Below are 19,634 nucleotides of genomic sequence, written 5' to 3'. Positions count from 1 at the left end.
TTGATCACTTATTAGAACTTGCAAGTGCCATTTGTTACAGTGTGTATTATATATTAAAAGTATGTATATGTGAAATTAGTATTTAAGATAAACATTGATGCTGACATTAGTACACACAGTGTAATATTTTAGACAATGATTTTAAAATTTGAATTGATGTTTGATTCAATATAATCTTAAGCTGATAGTTCAAAGGGATAGCCAAAAATAACATTAAACTGTCATGGTTCAGATACAGCAGAAATTAAAATCACCTCTTTACTGTCATGCTATTTTCAGCGTATATCTTCCTTCTCTTGAATTTCTTTTTCAGTAAGAAATGTCATCTTATATGCCAGCCCATTTTATAACACCTGTGTAGGGGTGGTTTTTAAAACTAGATTGCAATCAGGAGGGTTACACAGGTACAGAGAGCTCTTAAAAAATCCATTGATTGCAAATAAATACATATGATACTCTGATGACATGCTATATTCACAATTATTCCTGCTCAGAATAATATTCAATATACACTAAATACATATAGTGGTATAAATAAACACAGAGATATGACAGACAACATTGTTTAGAACAAAAAAAAGGAACTTAGGGACATGTAAATATGTTTGCAAAAGATTTCTGACATAACACACACAAACATATACTGTATATATGTGCAACTTCTAGCATTAATAATCATTTATAAAAAAAAAAACATGAGATAAAAGCATAAATTGGGGGTCATTTATCAAGCTCTGGATGGAGCTTGAGGGCCCGTGTTTCTGGCGAGCCTGCAGGCTCGCCAGAAACACCAGTTATGAAGCAGTGGTCTACAGACCGCTGCTCCATAACCTGTCCGCCTGCTCTGAGCAGGTGGACAGACATCGCCGCGATTCAACCCGATTGAGTACAATCGGGATGATTGACACCCCCCTGCTTGGCCATGAATCTGCAGGGGGCGGCGTTGCAATGCTGACAGACCTTTGTTAAATAGGCCTCCATGACTTCTAGAAATACAAATACACATTAATTTATGTGAAAGTATCATATAACAGATTTTTTTTGTATAACGAATAAATATAAAAATAACTTTCTATGAGATATTGTTTGTTGAGGTATAAATCTATCTATTCCTTGGACATTAACAGATGAAAAATAAAAGATTAGCTTTAGAGAAATGTGCTTTTTCATGGACAGTAATGAAATGGTATAAATAAAGATGGGAAAAACCAGAATAACCTCGTCATCGATGACTGTTAGTTGACAACAGTCCGATGCTCATCACGTCGTACTTCATGCACGTGTTTCTGACGTTTTTTTAATAAATAAGGGGATTGTATGTGTCATGATTTTTCTGTTCATCGCCGTGTCACCGCGGCTCCTGGATCTTCTCTGTGTGAATGACGTCACGTTGCTTAGCAACGTGACGCATCCTCTGACACACCCCTCTGATGACGTCGCCGCTCCTGCCTTTAAACCACGGCGGGAGATCTTACTCGGGGCCCGTTTGTTTGATTTCCCTGGCGTTTGTGAGTACTTTACCTGAATCTGTTTCTATACTTGTGTACCGACTACTGCCTGCCTGACCTAGCTTTTGCCTTATCCCTGCTACTGATGTTTGGATACCGACTACTGCCTGCCTGACCTAGCTTTTGTCTTATCCTTGCTACTGATTTCTGGATACCGACTACTGCCTGCCTGACCTAGCTTTTGCCTTATCCCTCAATCTAACTCTTGGATTTAATTTCCTAATTTTCTGCCTGCTTTAAGGGACATTTACTTTTACAAGCTGCAAAGGAGAACTTTGTCTTTTTGTTTGTTACAAGCCTGCTTAAAGGGACATTTACTTTTACAAGCTGCAAAAGAGAACTTTATCTTTTTGTTTGTTACAAGCCTGCTTAAAGGGACATTTACTTTTACAAGCTGCAAAAGAGAACTTTGTCTTTTTGTTTGTTACAAGCCTGCTTAAAGGGACATTTACTTTTACAAGCTGCAAAAGTGAACTTTGTCTTTTTGTTTGTTACAAGTCTGCTTAAAGGGACATTTACGTTTACAAGCTGCAAATAAGAGCATTATCTTTATATATTTCAAACCTGCTTAAAGGGACGTTTTCACTTTTGTGGCTTTCCAGCGTATTGGAACAATTATTATTTTTTGTAACCTTTCTTGTTTGTTTCCTGAGTGGGTCACGTCCTGGTTATTTCTCAGTGTGCTAGCGTGTGTTTTACTATTCAAGCTAGCAGTTGGGTTGCACCCCGGACTGATTCCTAAACGGCTGACATTACAAACAGGCCATAAATGGACCCCACTGAATTATCCATGGCCGTGGCTCACCAGGGACAGCTACTGGGATCTCATGCTACCCACTTGCAATCCCTGGACACTAAACTTGATCAAATAACTGCTTTATTACAAAATTTGGTTGCTACTACACCTCCCAATCCCAATCTCAATCCTAATCCTAATGAGGCATTACCTCCTTCGATTCCAAACAACCAGTCTCAAGTACAACTGAGTCCCAGGATACCTCTTCCGGATAAATATGAGGGGAATCCTGAAGATTGTAGGGGTTTTCTGAATCAGTGCCGTCTCCATTTCCGAAATAGCCCTACTCTTTTTGCTACTCCCTCTTCTAGAATCACATTTCTTATTTCCTTAATGAAAGGAAAAGCTTTGGCTTGGGTATCACCTTTGCTAGAAAAGAATGACCCTATACTTTTGGATGTAGATACATTTCTCTCTGTGTTTTCAAATGTATTTGATAAACCTGGAAGGTCATCCGCTGCTGAAGCTACTCTCTTGGATTTACGACAAGGTAGTCAACCAGTTTCTCAATACGCTATTGAGTTCCGCACCCTTGCCTCTGAAACTACTTGGAATCAGGGAGCACTTAGAGCCGCTTTTCGTAAAGGACTTTCTGAGCGTCTCAAGGATGAATTGGTGTATCGGGAACTTCCAGAATCCTTGGAAGCCTTAATAAATCTTTGTATCAGTCTCGACGCCAGATTTCGTGAACGCCAACAAGAAAGGGATAGAACACAGAGGTCATCAACTCGAACTCCTTTTCGTTTGGCTCCTCGTTTTTCTAATCCAGTCACTCCTGCCTCTCCTACTCCTGATCAGGCTGAACCCATGGAAGTGGGAAGTATAAAATTAACAGAGACTGAACGCTTGAGAAGACGTTCTCTTGGCTTGTGTTTGTACTGTGGCCTTAAAGGGCATTTATTAAGGGATTGTCCTACCAGACCAGTAAAAGCCAGGGCTTAACTCTAGTCCAGGGAACTGAGTTAAGCCAAAAAAGTAGTCATTCCCTATACAAGAAACTCTTTGTTCCAGTAACCCTTCAAATTGGACATAGTAAGATTCATACCCAAGCTCTTATCGACTCTGGTGCTGGAGGAGTGTTCATTGACTCCACATTCGTCTCTACGCACTCTATACCCTTACTAAAGAAAGAGTATTCAATTTCTGTCTCTACGGTCAGTGGAGATCCTTTGGGTTCTGGATACATTCAGTTTGCTACTAAACCTTTACTTCTCACTGTTGGAATACTTCATTCCGAGACAATTTGTTTTGATGTCATTCCCACTCCTCAATTTCCCATTATCTTGGGACTTCCCTGGCTACATAATCCTACTTTTTCTTGGACTTTTGGCGAACTCACCTCCTGGGGATCTACATGCCAGACTAAATGTCTTCAAAAGATCACCAAGTTACCACTCACTATTGCTCTCACAATCGAAACTCCGGACTCTCTACCTATGCCTTATCATGACTTTGTGGATGTTTTCTCCAAAAAGGAAGCTGAACGTCTTCCTCCTCACCGTCCTTTCGATTGCCCCATTGATCTCCTTCCTGGGGCTACCTATCCTCGAGGCAAGACATATCCACTTTCTAAACCTGAAAACGTGGCTTTGGAAGAATATATTAAAGACAATCTGGCTAGAGGATTTATCCGACCCTCCTCTTCCCCTGTAGGGGCTGGTTTCTTTTTTGTAGGAAAGAAGGATGGTGGATTACGACCCTGTATTGATTACAGAGGACTAAATCAGATTACCATCAAGAACAGTTATCCTCTACCCCTTATTCCTGAACTTTTTACTTATCTTCAGGGAGCCACCATATTTACTAAACTTTTTCTACGTGGTGCATACAATCTTATCCGTATACGCAAAGGAGATGAATGGAAGACTGCTTTTAACACTCGATTTGGGCATTACGAATATCTGGTCATGCCTTTTGGGCTATGCAATGCTCCGGCGGTTTTTCAACATTTTGTAAACGAGATCTTTCGTGATTTTTTGAATATCTTTGTCATCATATACCTTGACGATATCTTGATTTTTTCTCAAAACCACCAAGATCATGTGCACCACGTCAGGAAAGTACTTCAACGTTTAAGAGATTACCATCTGTTTGCTAAACTGGAGAAATGTTCTTTCCATCAAAAATCCATACCCTTTCTGGGTTATGTAATATCGGCATCTGGATTTGAAATGGATCCTACTAAACTTTCTGCCATTTTGGATTGGCCTAGACCTGATTCTCTGAAGGCTTTGCAACGTTTTCTGGGCTTCGCCAACTATTACAGGAAGTTCATCAAGGATTTTGCTACTATTACTTCTCCCCTTACTTCTCTCACTAGAAAGGGGCAAAATTGTAAAAAATGGCCTCCTGAGGCTATTGAGGCTTTTGAGTCTATCAAAGAAGCTTTTTCTTCTGCACCTATTCTCCGTCACCCAAATCCAGATTTTCAGTTCATCCTGGAAGTTGATGCTTCCTCTGTTGCTGCTGGAGCTGTTCTTTCTCAACGAATACCGGAGACTGGAAAGATTCATCCTGTTGGATTTTTCTCTAAAAAATTCACTCCTTCTGAATTTAACTATGACGTAGGCAATAAAGAGCTGCTTGCCATTAAAATGGCCTTGGACAAATGGAGGCATTGGCTGGAGGGTACTTCTTTGCCGTTTACCATACTCACTGATCATAAAAATCTTCTTTATCTCCAAACGGCCAAACGATTGAATTCCAGGCAAGCACGCTGGTCGTTATTCTTCTCCCGGTTTCACTATAATTTGTCTTATATACCTGGGTCAAAAAATATTAAAGCAGACGCCCTTTCCAGACAATTTCAAGATACCCCAATTCCTGAGTCTGGTACCATTCTCCAACCTCATGAAGTCATAGCCCAGCTAACAACTTCCTGGTTACAAGATTTACAGTCTGCTCAAAGGAATCTTCCTTTGTCCTGTAGACCTCCTGATGGTTTACTCTTTGTTCCTGAACGCCTTTGTTCCAAGATTCTATTTTGGGCTCATGATAGTCCCCTTTCTGGACATCCTGGCATCAGTATCACCGCTCGAAATCTCAAACAGCATGTCTGGTGGCCTACTCTCTCTCAAGATGTTAAAGATTACGTCTCAGTATGCACACAATGTGCCATAAACAAGACTCCTCGCCAACTTCCTTCAGGGTTGCTCCAACCGTTGCCCATACCTCATCAGCCTTGGACTCATGTATCCATGGACTTTATTACCGACCTTCCTTTGTCAGCTGGAAACAACACTATTTGGGTGGTGGTCGACAGGTTCACTAAGACTGCTCATTTTGTTCCCTTACCAGGATTACCGTCTGCCAAAAGACTTTCTGAACTTTTTATTTTGCATATTGTAAGAATCCATGGATTTCCTCTGGATATTGTTTCAGATAGAGGGGTACAGTTTGTTTCCCGATTTTGGAGATCACTTTGTAAACACTTTGGAACTACAATATCTCTGTCTACTTCTCATCATCCACAATCTAACGGCCAGACTGAAAGGGTAAACCAGTGTCTTGAAACATATCTTAGACATTATGTGGATCATTTTCACTCTAACTGGACTTCTTACCTTCCATTAGCTGAATTGGCTCATAACGCCCGGTATAATTCCTCCCTTCAGACCTCTCCTTTTCATGCGGCTTACGGATATCAGCCCAGAACATTTCCTTTGCATACTTCTTCCACAGAGAATCCTGCTTCTGATCTTTCTGCCCGAAGATTAACTCGACATTGGCAGAGAATACATTGTATCCTTTCTGTAACTTCTAAACGTTACAAGTTCTTTTCAGATCTTCGACGGAAGAAGGCTCCCAAGTATCGTCCTGGTGATAAAGTTTGGATTTCTTCTCGTTTTCTTCGCCTGAAACAACCTTCTACCAAACTGGGACCACGATACGTGGGTCCTTTCCGAATACTGGGTCAAGTGTGTTCCACTGCTTACCGGGTGGCTTTACCCAAGACTCTCAAAGTCCATCCGGTATTCCACGTTTCTCTTCTAAAACCTATGCTGTCTAACAGGTATTCTAAACCTCTTTCTAAGCCTCCACCTCTTTTTGTCCATGGACACCCTGAGTTTGAGATCAGCCATATTCTGGATTCCAAACTCCGTGGCAAGAAATTGTATTATCTCATTCATTGGAAAGGTTATCCAGTCACGGAACGATCCTGGGAGCCGGCTCATCAAGTAAATGCTCCTACTTTAATAAAGGCCTTCCACAAGTCTCATCCTGCTAGGCCTGGTCCTGTCCCCCGGAGGGGTCCTTGAGGAGGGGGGTGCTGTCATGATTTTTCCGTTCATCGCCGTGTCACCGCGGCTCCCGGATCTTCTCTGTGTGAATGACGTCACGTTGCTTAGCAACGTGACGCATCCTCTGACACACCCCTCTGATGACGTCGCCGCTCCTGCCTTTAAACCACGGCGGGAGATCTTACTCGGGGCCCGTTTGTTTGATTTCCCTGGCGTTTGTGAGTACTTTACCTGAATCTGTTTCTATACTTGTGTACCGACTACTGCCTGCCTGACCTAGCTTTTGCCTTATCCCTGCTACTGATGTTTGGATACCGACTACTGCCTGCCTGACCTAGCTTTTGTCTTATCCTTGCTACTGATTTCTGGATACCGACTACTGCCTGCCTGACCTAGCTTTTGCCTTATCCCTCAATCTAACTCTTGGATTTAATTTCCTAATTTTCTGCCTGCTTTAAGGGACATTTACTTTTACAAGCTGCAAAGGAGAACTTTGTCTTTTTGTTTGTTACAAGCCTGCTTAAAGAGACATTTACTTTTACAAGCTGCAAAAGAGAACTTTATCTTTTTGTTTGTTACAAGCCTGCTTAAAGGGACATTTACTTTTACAAGCTGCAAAAGAGAACTTTGTCTTTTTGTTTGTTACAAGCCTGCTTAAAGGGACATTTACTTTTACAAGCTGCAAAAGCGAACTTTGTCTTTTTGTTTGTTACAAGTCTGCTTAAAGGGACATTTACGTTTACAAGCTGCAAATAAGAGCATTATCTTTATATATTTCAAACCTGCTTAAAGGGACGTTTTCACTTTTGTGGCTTTCCAGCGTATTGGAACAATTATTATTTTTTGTAACCTTTCTTGTTTGTTTCCTGAGTGGGTCACGTCTTGGTTATTTCTCAGTGTGCTAGCGTGTGTTTTACTATTCACGCTAGCAGTTGGGTTGCACCCCGGACTGATTCCTAAATGGCTGACAGTATGTGGATCTGCGTCAGCGATGTCTGGCGAGCATATTCACACCAGTGAATGCACTGAGATTGACGCTTTGATAAATATGCCCCATTGTATCATCATTGTACTTTTATCTTTTGTACCCATGGACAGCACTGCGCTGCTGTTGGCGCTTTATAAATAAAGTATAATAATATACCTTGTAATCTAGCCCGGAGTGTATTAAAATAAGTTAAAAAATATATCCTTTGTCTTTATTGTGTTGTTAAAAATAACTACTTTTGCTGAAATATTCTTTACAGGAATGCTATGAAAACAAGAGACAGCAACATTAATCAACCTCCCAGTATTGATGAGGTGGGAAAGATAAGTACTAACATTTTCAACTGCTCTCTCTAAGGGGCCAATATATAAAGGGCCAAATGGCCCCTGATGCCCCTGTTTCCGTGCGAACCTTCAGGCTCGCCGGAAACAGCAGTTATGAAGCGGCGTTCTTAAGACTGATGTTCCTTAACTGGTCCGCCTGCTCTGAGGCTGCGCCCATCAATCCGCCCAATCTCATATGATCGGGCTGATTGACACCCCCTGCTAGTGCAAATTTGCAGGGGAGGCATTGCACAAGCAGTTTACAAGAACTGCTTGTGCAATGATAAATGCCGTATGCTATCGGCATTCATTGATGTCTGTTGGACATGATCCGCTGAGCAGATCATGTCGGACAGACCGATGATAAATCGGCCCCTAAGTATTGACCTGTGTGTATAGAGAGAGATTAAATAAGCATGTATAGCTGACCTGTGTGTTCAATCATTTTGAATAGGCATGTTCTAGAGCACAATAGGTTGTGGTTTCAATGAGCAAAAAGAGTAATTTCCAATTTAATACAAGTATTCTTGCCTCAGCCCTATTTTTTAACATATTATTAATATTCATACAAGGCAATGATGATTAATCTAGGAGATAAAACAAATTGTTTTTCTTAGCATAACAGCATAAACAGTAGGAGAAAAGTTGTTCTCCTGTTCGAAGTGGTAAGTCCAGTTATTCCAAGAGGTGAGGTAAGGCTTGTCCATTCTCCCCCCTCTACCTCTCCAAGACATCCTAAGGCATAAATATATTTAGTTATTGTGGACAAAACTATAAAAGCAATTCTGTTAAACAGAAAATTACAGGGCGCCTTTACAACCTATCAGTATAAATATCACATATCACCTCACCACTATTGAAGTCCAAATCCGCACCAAGTCCTGATTCCTCTTCCAAAGGACTTAAAGGAACAGTCTAGTCAAAATTAAACTATCATGATTCAGATAGAGCATTTAAATTTTGCATAGAATCATTTACAAACATTCTGGTTTTTCTTGTGATGTAAGTAGTTTAACAAAAAGAACTGAGACATTATTCACATCATAGGAATAGATTCCCAACCACCAGATTTTATCGCCATTAATAAGTCAGAGTCCAATAATAACACATTCTGAAGTTGTGAGCTATGATATGAAAGCTTTTTCATTTTTTCTTTTAATACCCTTGTAATGAGCATGAATTATTAACTAAGTACAGAGAGAGAAATTTATAAAGTTTATTAGTAAAAGTATAGGAGGGGGGATAGTAGGAGGAGAGAAAGGGAGAGGGGGAAAGAGAAAAAAAAGAAGGGGGCCAATTTCATGAAATATGTGTGTTATTTAACCCGTAGCAGAAGAGTTGCATTGATGTATATAAGTCGGAAGTAAGGATCAAAACTTTGAGTTACATGGTGTTATTCCATATGGCTAATAAGGTTTCATAAACCTCTAATTTGTGAGTTTTCAAATAATGATATCTTTCCATAAGGAGGATTTCATTAACCTTGGAGCGCCATTCATCAATTGTAGGGAGATTCTGCATTTTCCATTTTTTAGGAATTATTTTTTTAGCTCTATTAGTAGTAGGGCCAGATGTGCCTCATTTAGTATTTTAGGTAAGGAAAGGAATAGTAAAATTTCCCGATTGTTTGGGATTGGAGTGTTTAGGATCTCTGAAATTATTTCTAGAACTCCCGACCAAAAGTTTTTCAGTTTTGGGCAGTGCCACCATATAGGTAGAATGGATCCCTCTTCTCCACAACTTCTCCAACATGAAGGGCTAAGTGATGGATATGTTTTATGCAATCTTGATGGTGTGAGATACCATCTGCTAAATAGTTTGATGTAGGTCTCTTGGATATTAGCTGAAAAAGAGGATCTTTTTACTAGTCTAAAAGCTTTTAACCATGAATTGCATTCAATATCGATGTCAAAGTCCCTTTTCCATTGAACTGTGCATGTTGGTAATGTTTCTGCCTCCTGTATAACTATAATCTTGTATAATGTTGATACTAAGGGGCCTATCTATCAAGATCTGAATGGAGCTTGATGCCCCGTGTTTCTGGTGAGCCTGCAGGCTCGCCAGAAACAGCAGTTTTGAAGCAGTGGTTAAAAAGACCGCTGCTCCATAACCTGTCCTCCTGCTCTGAGCAGGCGGACAGACATCGCTGCAATTCAAACCGATCAAGTACGATCGGGTTGATTGACACCCCCCTGCTGGTGGCCAATTGGCCGCGAGTCTGCAGGGGGCGGCGTTGCATCAGCAGCTCTTGTGAGCTGCTGGTGCAATGCTGAATATGGAGAGTGTATTGCTCTCTGTATTCAGCGAGGTCTGGTGGACCTGATCCGCACTGTCGGATCAGGTCCACCAGACTTTGTTAAATAGGGGAGCAAGTGTTTTGGGACTCTACCCATAATGCAGAGCTCTTCAAATGAGGTGGGCACTCTCCCTAGATCTAATCTATGTTTGTGTCTAGAAATGTAGTGAATCAGTTGATTATAGTGCAACCACGAGGAAAAAAATATCTACTTGTCTTTCTTGCAGACAGCTTTGAGGTAGGATTTTCCCATTTTCTACCATCCCTTGGAGAGAACCCTTTCTAAGTTTGTAAGGTTTAATCTTTCGGGAGCCTAGATAATGAAAGGGAAGATCAGGGTTTTCAAGGATTGGAGTAAGTGGAGATTGTTTTGTGTAAATGTGTGTACTAGTAGCTATTATCCTATCCCATTCGTGTAGAATCTCCGCTGTCATGTGGTAATTATTGATATCTTTTGGTCTTTCCTGAGGTGGTATCCAAGCTAAAGTGCCTAAATTATTTAATTTTAAAAAAAAATTCTGTCTAACTGGATCCACACTTTTTGGTCAGTGTTATGAGACCATTCTACGATTCTCTGCAATGTAATAGCGTTTTTATACGAGTTGAGGTCTGGGAGACCCAAACCTCCTCTATCCCTAGGTAGATACATGGTTTGTTTTGGGATCCTGGGTTTAACATTGGCCCATATGTAATGCTCAATCAGTTTTTGTAGCTGTGTGAGATACCCTGCCGGAAATGCAATAGGGGCAGTTTGGAGAATATATAATATTCGTGGCAAAAAAAAAAAAAATCTACTTGTCTTTCTTGCAGACAGCTTAGAGGTATTGAAAGGTGAAACATGTCAGGGCATTTGGGGACGTGTTGTCTCCATTTTTAAACAGCAGAGTGTGCGAGAGTGTTATCTATACATAATAATAATGCTATCCGTTTACAATATAAGTAGTAATCTTTGGAGGAGTATTAGTTTCGCCACATAATGATATTTATAACTACTTAAAACTAATTAATTATTCTTGTGGGTAGCATAAACTGGGATAAGTGGTTTTCTCAGTGGGGAGTGTTACGATTGTGGCTACAGGCGGAACGCTAGTTTCACAGTGGAATGAGAGAGATATATATATATATATATTTACCCAAACCAACCATTATTTCTGTGATTAGCACCAATTGGGCAAGTGGTTTTCTTAGAGAAGCAAGAACAATTCAAGTTACTAACTTGAGTGGACACACTTCTACATAATGCCATCTCTATGCACTAAAGGCAATTTATTATCAATACCGCAATCATACTACCACTTCAGTGGGAGAGGGTGCAAAATAAACTACTTATTTTAAACAGTTTGTACATTTTAGCACCCGGTCAATATACTATTAGTCCAGCTGACCCACAGTGGGACAATATAGCAGAGCACTTATTTACCTAACTAATTAAGGCCTAGATTTGGAGTTTGGTGGTAGCCGTGAAAACCAGCGTTAGAGGCTCCTAACGCTGGTTTTAGGCTACCGCCGGTATTTGGAGTCATTCAAAAAAGGGTCTAACGCTCACTTTTCATCCGTGACTTTTCCATACCGCAGATCCCCTTACGTCAATTGCATATCCTATCTTTTCAATGGGATCTTTCTAACTCCGGTATTTAGAGTCGTGGCTGAAGTGAGCGTTAGAAATCTAACGACAAAACTCCAGCCGCAGAAAAAAGTCAGTAGTTAAGAGCTTTCTGGGCTAACGCCGGTTCATAAAGCTCTTAACTACTGTGCTCTAAAGTACACTAACACCCATAAACTACCTATGTACCCCTAAACCAAGGTCCCCCCACATCGCCGCCACTCGATTAAATTTTTTTAACCCCTAATCTGCCGACCGCCACCTACATTATACTTATGTACCCCTAATCTGCTGCCCCTAACACCGCTGACCCCTATATTATATTTATTAACCCCTAACCTGCCCCCCACAACGTCGCCGCCAGCTACCTACAATAATTAACCCCTAATCTGCTGATCGCAAAGCGCCGCTACTTACGTTATCCTTATGTACCCCTAATCTGCTGCCCCTAACACCGCCGACCCCTATATTATATTTATTAACCCCAAATCTGCCCCCCACAACGTCGCCTCCACCTGCCTACACTTATTAACCCCTAATCTGCCGACCGGACCGCACCGCTATTATAATAAAGTTATTAACCCCTAATCCGCCTCACTAACCCTATAATAAATAGTATTAACCCCTAATCTGCCCTCCCTAACATCGCCAACACCTAACTTCAAACATTAACCCCTAATCTGCCGACTGGAGCTCACCGCTATTCAGCCAATCGGATTGAACTTGATTCTGATTGGCTGATTCCATCAGCCAATCAGAATATTCCTACCTTAATTCCGATTGTCTGATAGAATCCTATCAGCCAATCGGAATTCGAGAGACGCCATCTTGGATGACGTCATTTAAAGGAACCGTCATTCGGCGAGTAGGCGTCGGTAGAAGAGGATGTTCCGCGTCGGATGGAAGATGATGGCTCCCGAAGAAAGAAGATTGAAGATGCCATTGATAGAAGACTTCAGCCGGATCATGGACCTCTTCAGCTCCCGCTTGGATGAAGACTTCACCCGGATCATGGACCTCTTCAGCTCCCGCTTGGATGATGACTTCAGCCGGATCATGGACCTCTTCAGCCCCCCGCTTGGGCTTGGATCAGGACATCGGAGGAGCTCTTCTGGATCGATCGGTGAACCTGGTATGGTGAAGATAAGGTAGGAAGATCTTCAGGGGCTTAGTGTTAGGTTTATTTAAGGGGGGTTTGGGTTAGATTAGTGGTATGTGGGTGGTGGGTTGTAATGTTGGGGGGGGTATTGTATGTGTTTTTTTTACAGGCAAAAGAGCTGAATACTTTGAGGCATGCCCCGCAAAGGGCCCTGTTCAGGGCTGGTAAGGTAAAAGAGCTTTGAACTTTAGTAATTTAGAATAGGGTAGGGAATTTTTTTATTTTGGGGGTCTTTGTTATTTTATTAGGGGGCTTAGAGTAGGTGTAATTAGTTTAAAATTGTTGTAATATTTTTCTGATGTTTGTAAATATTTTTTTATTTTTTGTAACTTAGTTCTTTTTTATTTTTTGTACTTTAGTTAGTTTATTTCATTGTATTTATTTGTAGATATTGTATTTAATTAATGTATTGATAGTGTAGTGTTAGGTTTAATTGTAGGTAATTGTAGGTATTTTATTTAATTAATTAATTTATTGATAGTGTAGTGTTAGGTTTAATTGTAACTTAGGTTAGGAATTATTTTACAGGTAATTTTGTAATTATTTTAACTATTTTAGCTATTAAATAGTTCTTAACTATTTAATAGCTATTGTACCTGGTTAAAATAAATACAAAGTTACCTGTAAAATAAATATAAATCCTAAAATAGCTATAATATAAATATAATTTATATTGTAGCTATATTAGGATTTATTTTACAGGTAAGTATTTAGCTTTAAATAGGAATAATTTATTTAATAAGAGTTAATTAATTTCGTTAGATGTAAATTATATTTAACTTAGGGGGGTGTTAGTGTTAGGGTTAGACTTAGCTTTAGGGGTTAATACATTTATTAGAATAGCGGTGAGCTCCAGTCGGCAGATTAGGGGTTAATGTTTGAAGTTAGGTGTCGGCGATGTTAGGGAGGGCAGATTAGGGGTTAATACTATTTATTATAGGGTTAGTGAGGTGGATTAGGGGTTAATAACTTTATAATAATAGCGGTGCGGTCCGCTCGGCAGATTAGGGGTTAATAAGTGTAGGCAGGTGGAGGCGACGTTGTGGGGGGCAGATTAGGGGTTAATAAATATAATATAGGGGACGGCCGTGTTAGGGGCAGCAGATTAGGGGTACATAGGGATAATGTAAGTAGCGGCGGTTTACGGAGCGGCAGATTAGGGGTTAAAAATAATATACAGGGGTCAGCGATAGCGGGGGCGGCAGATTAGGGGTTAATAAGTGTAAGGTTAGGGGTGTTTAGACTCGGGGTACATGTTAGGGTGTTAGGTGCAGACGTAGGAAGTGTTTCCCCATAGACAACAATGGGGCTGCGTTAGGAGCTGAACGTGGCTTTTTTGCAGGTGTTAGTTTTTTTTTCAGCTCAAACAGCCCCATTGTTTTCTATGGGGGAATCGTGCACGAGCACGTTTTTGAGGCTGGCCGCGTCCCTAAGCAACTTTGGTATCGAGAGTTGCAGTGGCGTTAAATATGCTGTACGCTCCTTTTTTGGAGCCTAACGCAGCCATTCTGTGGACTCTCAATACCTGAGTTATTTTAAAGGTGCGGCCAGAAAAAAGCAAGCGTTAGCTACGCGGGTCGTTACAGACAAAACTCTAAATCTAGCCGTAAGCTTCTTAGAGATACCAGTTATAATATTCTATTTAGATAGCCTAAGAACACTAGTTAAGTGAAAAGTGCAATGCTAGCGGTGTAAAGGAATGATATGCCTATAATTTATACTTACTTATATTGCGCTATAATGCCATATCACTATATACATTATTATGTATAATTATTAATACTACCAACTGGCAGTAAATACCATTACATTTGGGGCAAAAAACACTCATTTACTTAAGTAATTATGCTACCTGGAGATATTAGCAATCTGCTATAATAATCTATTTAGATAGCCTAAGAGCATAAGTTAAGCTCAAGTGCAACGTTAGTGGTATAAAGAAATGATATACCTATAAATTACACTTACTTATATTGCGCCTTATTGCTATATCTCTACATATAATATACTACTAAGTACAATCATTAATACCCCCAATTAGCAGTTAATACTCTCTATTTGGAGCTCTATACTATTTATTTTACCTCTGGTTTATTAACCAGCTACCAGTGCAATTACGGGGGGACTAGGTATATTATGCACCCTTGCCTTACCTGTGTTGAATATCTCCTCATATTTAAATAACTATTTGTTATTAATAACCAGCTGTAGTATTATTAGCTTTGATTAGCGACTCATGCACCTCTGAGAATTCATTTACAGTATAGAAGCATCCTCGTTACTTCTCTGAGCTTTTAACATACACAGTCATTTTAATTTCAATAAATAATAAAAGCTAAGTTTTACCCCATATACCGGATGATTTCGAATGTTTCTTGGGAACCTCCCTGTTTAGTATTTAACATGTTGTGGAGTGCTATTTATGTACATACTTTTCTTCTGCTATGCATTAGAAACCCCTTCAGTCTTTGTCTCTGTTTATGTACAGCACCCTGATCCCCGATCACCATTACCTATAAACCCCTGTTTTATATACAAGGGTATAATCTAATTGAACAAGAGGGACGCAAAACTTGTAGTGCCATCGTTTCTTTTCTTTTTTGTTTAGCTTTGAGGTAGGATTTTCCCATTTTCTATCATCCCTTGGAGGGAGCCCTCTCTAAGTTTGTAAGGTTTAAGCTTTCGAGAGCCTAGATAATGAAAGGGAAGATCAGGGTTTTCAAGGATTGGAGTAAGGGGAGATTGTTTTGTGTAAATGTGTGTACTAGTAGCTATTATCCTATCCCATTCGTGTAGAATCTCCACTGTCATGTGGTAATTATTGATATATTTTGGTCTTTCCTGAGGTGGTATCCAAGCTAAAGTGCCTAAATTATTTCATTTAAAGATTTTTCTGTCTAACTGGATCCACACTTTTTGGTCAGTGTTATGAGATCATTCTACGATTCTCTAAAATGTAATAGCGTTTTTATATGAGTTGAGGTCTGGGAGACCCAAATCTCCTCTATCCCTTGGTAGATACATGGTTTGTTTTGGGATCCTGGGTTTAACATTGACCCATATGTATTGCTCAATCAGTTTTTGTAGCTGTGTGAGATACCCTGCCGGAAGTACAATGGGGGCAGTTTGGAGAATATATAATATTCGTGGCAATATATTCATTTTTATAACACCCACTCTTCCTAACCAGGATAAGGGTTTGTTTCTCCAGGAGGAGAGATCTGAGGCAATGTTATTTTTAAGAGTTAGGTAGTTACATTTATAAAGATCTGAGGGGTTAGAAGCTAGATGTATCCCTAAGTATTTTAATTTGTTTTTAGCTATTTTTATATGATGTTTTTTCTGTAGTAATTGTACAGTTTTGGGGTGGGTATTTATGTTCAGGAGTTCTGATTTATGTAAATTGAGAAGAAAGTTTGAGGCTTTTCCCTAGGCATGTCATTTGTTTAATAGTTCAGGAACTGATGTGTCCGCTTTTGTTATGGTGTAAAGAAAATCATCGGCATATAGGGCCTGTTTGTATTCTGTGTGCTCAATTGTAATGCCCTTGATGTTGCTATATTTACTAATTTTATGGGCCAAAGCTTCTATTGACAATGCAAACAGCAAAGGAGACAGGGGACACCCCTGTCTTGTGCCATTGCTAATAGTGAAAGATTCAGATAAGGTACCATGTACTCTTATCTTAGCATTAGGGTTCGAATAGAGAACAAATTCTGTGTTTAGGAAAGCCTCTTTAAAACCCATTGTTTCCATGACTCTTCGCAGAAAAAGCCAGTCAACCCTGTCGAAGGCCTTCTCTGTGTCAGTTGAAAATAGCACCTTTTAATGCCCTAGTGTGTGAGATCAGTTGTACTTCTTTGATGGTGTTATCCCTGGCTTCCCTCCCTGGGACAAAACCCACCTGATCATTAGATATTAAGGCCTAGATTTGGAGTTCGGCGGTAGATGGGTTGTTAACGCCACGCGTGTTTATGTCTAACGCACGTCATTGTTTGACTCCGGTATTTAGAGTTAATATAAGACCATCTAACGATGCTCCTAACGCGTGTATGTCACACGCGTAATACTGCCCGCGTTAGACAGTCTCCCATAGAGATCAATGGGAAAGGCACAAAATTGCTTTTTTCACCTAACACTCGATCTCGCGAGAATACGTACAGCTCGGTCATATGACGCATACCACATCATGCACAACAATAACACGCCGCAAATGTCACAACAACAATCAATCAACAAAGCACACAAGCGTTACACATTCACAAGCGGGGGAAGTTTTAATACAATTTTATACGGGGAATACGCATATACTTTAAGATGCGGAAAATCGCAAAATAACAACAAGGATTAAAAAAGATATACATACACTCGAAACAAAATCGCATTCAATATCACTATATATTATGACAAACATACATATACAACACTTCACGAAGAACACACCATCGCAAAATCACATTTAAAAAGAATACTTTTGGACAATGAAAGCTAAAACGAACACTATGACATCATCGCATTCTACACATTCCACAAATACCAACTCTAAATGAGCATGCGCAAATTCACACACTTAATACACATTGCAATAATATTAATTGCTAATAAAGCACACCTGAACACTATTTACAACGGAAATTGGGACATCATTAAACATTTACACAGGGTATATAAGCACCACACAAGCAGGGCTTCTTTGACTGTGTTGCTGTTGGGTCTTTGGAGATTGGAGGTTTAAGAATAGAGAGTTTGAGAATTTTTGAGAGTGAGTTAGTGTTAGCGTGAGAGAGTCAGTTGGTAGTGTTAGCGTGAGAGAGTGAGTGAGTTAGTGGGAGTTAGTGGGAGTGGGAGAGAGTCTGTTAGTGGGAGCGTGAGTGAGTTAGTGGGAGTTATTAGTGAGAGTTGTTAGTGGGAGCGTCAGTTAGTGGTAGTTAGTGAGCGTTAGTGGGAGTGTTTGTTAGTGACAATTAGAAGTAGTGTGAGTTAGCGAGCGAGTGATTTTTCTGTACACTTAACACATTTACACGCAAACACATTCAATACATACATACACTTATCAATAACACTACATACACTCCATACCCCCTACCCCCTCATACTACACTCCATACCCCATTCCTTGTAGTCCCATTCCCTTTCATCCCATTTACTCTTATCCCATACCCCATACCCATCCCATACCCATCCCCTAGTTACATTTAGTTTACATATCCTCCTTTTAGTCTTCTTCTTCTTTTGGTTTATTTAAATACTCCTTACCCTCTTTGTTTTTTTACATCCCTCTCACACTTTAAGCACCTTTTTTGTCTTTTTAGTTCTTTATTTTGACCCCCTTTAATTTCATCACACTCACTTTTTGTTTGATTATTTGGGGTTTAGTTTAGGGAAGAGATGGAGGCCAGGCAGGGGACAGGTAGAGGGGGGAGTAGAGGGAGGGGGAGAGGAACAGGGCAGGAAGGGGGGCAGGAAGGGGGGCAGGAAGCGGGGGTGGAAGCGGTGGGTGGACCCAGCCACTTGGTTCAAGATGACCAAGTGGCTGGGCCCAGTGGCGGTCAGAGTAGGGCTTCACAGTCCGGGAAACAGAGGGCATCGTCACAGGGGAAGGCCAAGGCGACTAGGGAGGCGAGGTTTACGATGGAGGAGAAGGAGGCCCTCGTAGAGGCCTATATGGCCAGGCATAGGATGCTGCAGCACCAAAAGACCACCCCGACTGAGAAGAGGAGGCTCTGGAACGAGATCAGGAATGCAGTCAATGCAGTGGGTGGCCGGAACCGGGATATGGATTCTATCAAACATCGCTACCGGGACTGTAAACTTGAACTGAAAAAAAAGTTAAGTCTGGAGGCCCGACATGCCGCAGGGACCGGTGGCGGACCTGCCATTGAAATGGAGTACTGCCGATGGGAGGAAATGTTGCAGCCCAGCATCTCCGAGGTGGAAGTAATCGGTATCGGAGGAATCGATACCGGGAACCTGCCACTCTCATCTGACGGTAAGCTCATTGAACAATAATTTCACATACAAATGTATTTCAAGGGACACTATACGCAAACATTTACTTTCATGATTGAGGTAGCGAATACAATTTGACAAAACATTAAAATGTACTTATATTACCTAATTTTATTCATTCTTGAGATATATTTTAATGAAGAAATAGCCATGCACACGGTGAAACAATCACAGGAGGCAGCTATATTCAGCTAACAATCAGCATCTTATAAGCATATTTAGATATGCTTTTCAGCAAAGAATATCCAGAGAATTAAGCGAATTAGATAAGAAAAGTACATTCGAAAGTTGATACTAAATGTATGCTTCTAAATCATGAAAGATAAACATTGGGTTTCATGTGTTAAGGATCCGATTAATGCTATAACGTTGTTTACACGCATTCTATTACTTTGCGGTTACATCAGTATCTAGGCTATAGGTTAGGTGTGCATTTAAACAGACTGAAAACAAACGCAAAAACATTCACATTGACCACAGATATCACAAACACGGTTTAGAAAAAGCGGAAATAGTATTGATTGTTTGTTAGATTTCAAAGTGGATTAATGATTCTGCATTTGTAATTGTATCGTAAGCTAAGTCATTTAAACCTTTATTAGCAAATATGCTAATATATACATTTTTTTTTTTTTTTTTTTTTTTTATAGACAGAGTCTGGGGACGAGGCAGCACAGCCTCCTGCATCTCCCCGGGATGAGAGTGGTGGTG

Source organism: Bombina bombina, chromosome 3 (genome assembly GCF_027579735.1).
Source record: "Bombina bombina isolate aBomBom1 chromosome 3, aBomBom1.pri, whole genome shotgun sequence".
Classification (NCBI taxonomy): Eukaryota; Metazoa; Chordata; class Amphibia; order Anura; family Bombinatoridae; genus Bombina; species Bombina bombina.
The sequence above is the reverse complement of the archived record's forward strand: the minus strand, read 5'-3'. Positions refer to the sequence as shown.